Genomic DNA, 2,168 nt, shown 5'->3' with positions numbered 1-2,168 from the left:
GAACATGTTGAGTTCCCTAGCTATTAGAGCTTTTGGGGGAAAACATCGCTTTTGGCCTAACCAAAACTAGACCATCTATTTTTAGTGTTTTAAACATAACGTCAAGTTTGATTGAGGGCTTTGAAAAGAGGAGGAATCCTCCTCGATCCACAGTAGGGCAAAAACAAGGCTTGTTGTCACTTCGAAGGGAGCAGTCAAACTTAGCATTGAGTTTGATTTTTTTTTTTGAAAAGGTAATGATAATATTATACAACAACAAGGTGGACCTCACAGCCTAAGGTCAAGACAAAAGAGCGAACAACACTCATAGAACAAGTAGTTAGACAAAACAACCCATAAGTACCCAAAACAACCCCACATCTCGGGAACAAGAACTAAAACCAAAAGAAACCAACTAGTGTTCCAAACATTAAAAGGAAAAGAAGAAGAGAGAAAGACAACAAAGTTAATAAAGAGAAGAGAAACCCCACAGCCCGGGGACAAGCAAACGAAAAGAACATTAAACAAGACCATGAACACCATCCGACCAAGAAGCAGCACGCGCTTTAATACACGACCGAATGAGCTGGAATACAACCATAGGCTCCCGAATAGCAACTCCATGAAGACGATGATTTCGCTCCTGCCAAATGAAATAAATTGTAGCACACCAGAGAAGGCGCCACAGTTTTCTCCTCACACTCTTCCCAATAACCGATTCTATGAGAAGATGACATAAGCAAAAGGATCCTCGACCAAACCTCCCACCCAAAATGACAAGAAAAAAACAAATGATCACGAGACTCATAGTTCCCTCCACAAAGCAAACGCGATAAAGGAATCGACCTATCCCACCGACTTAACCTATCTCTAGTACCCAACCTATCCCTGATGGCCAACCAAGCACAAAAGGAGTGCTTAGGAATATTTCCCCCACCCCATAGTAAACCCGACCAACCAACCCTACTACTATGAGGACGAATAGTCTCCCACGCACTGGTGATAAAAAACTATCATGACTCCCCGGCACCCAGACCCACCTATCCTCAACACTCGGACTCGGCCTCACTCCCTGAACCCTATCCCAAATGTCCATCAAATCCAAAGAAACAAGCGGCCACCTTCAATCACCATCCCGACCCATGAAATCCACCAGCCTCGCATCCCACCGACTACCTGCATCATAGATCACCCTCTCCCCAAACTGCTGGATAATCGGCCCACCCTGAATCCATGGAACCAACCACACTCTACACTTCCTTCCATTGCCCACCTCCATCTTAACATGATCTTTAAGGATATCCCGCTTACGCAAGATTTCCCTAAAGCACCAAGATCGACTCACCCCAGCATCGATCTCCAAGAGCGATCTCCCTTTAAGGATATAAGATTCCACCCAAGCAACCCATAAACTACCAGATTTAACAAGTAGCAACCATAATATCTTCAACGTGCTTGCTATATTCCAAGAAGATCCATCGCGAATATCAAGACCTCCTTCATCAAAAGGAAGACAAACCTCATCCCAGGCAACTTTAGCACCACCTCTTCCCTCCTCGTTACCTCTCCACAAATAAGCCCTCAAGATCTTATCAACGTCTCTGTGGACTTTCATAGGAAGCATGAACACACTAGCCCAATAAACCTGAAGGCTCCTAAGGACTGAGCGAACAAGCTGAAGTCTACCTGCAAAAGATAACACTCTAGCAGACCAAGACCGAATACGACTGGTAATACGCTGAATAAGGGGATCACAATCAGAGCTCCGCAATCTTCTAGAGAGGAGAGGAAGCCCAAGATAACGAACAGGGAGATGACCAATGGAAAAACCCATGTTAGCAGCAAGCCGAGAGGCTTTCGAACTATTAACCCCCACAAGAAAAATTAAGCTTTTAGCAAGATTAGCAAACAGTCCCGAAAGCTCACCAAACCTCTTAATAGTCTCTTTTATGAAACTCATAGAATGATTATCAGCAGTACAAAAGATCATCAGGTCATCTACAAAAGTAAGATGAGTTAATCTGACCTTCTCACAAAACTAGTGGAATTGAAAATTCTGAGGTAGGCTGTTCAACATGCGAGAAAGCACCTCCATGACCATCACAAATAAGAACGGGGATAAAAGGTCACCTTGTCTAAGTCCTTTCCTCCCATGGAAAAAACCTTCCAACGATCCATTAATCATAATG

Source organism: Cucumis sativus, chromosome 2 (assembly GCF_000004075.3).
Source record: "Cucumis sativus cultivar 9930 chromosome 2, Cucumber_9930_V3, whole genome shotgun sequence".
Lineage (NCBI taxonomy): Eukaryota > Viridiplantae > Streptophyta > Magnoliopsida > Cucurbitales > Cucurbitaceae > Cucumis > Cucumis sativus.
This window is presented reverse-complemented; position numbering follows the sequence as displayed.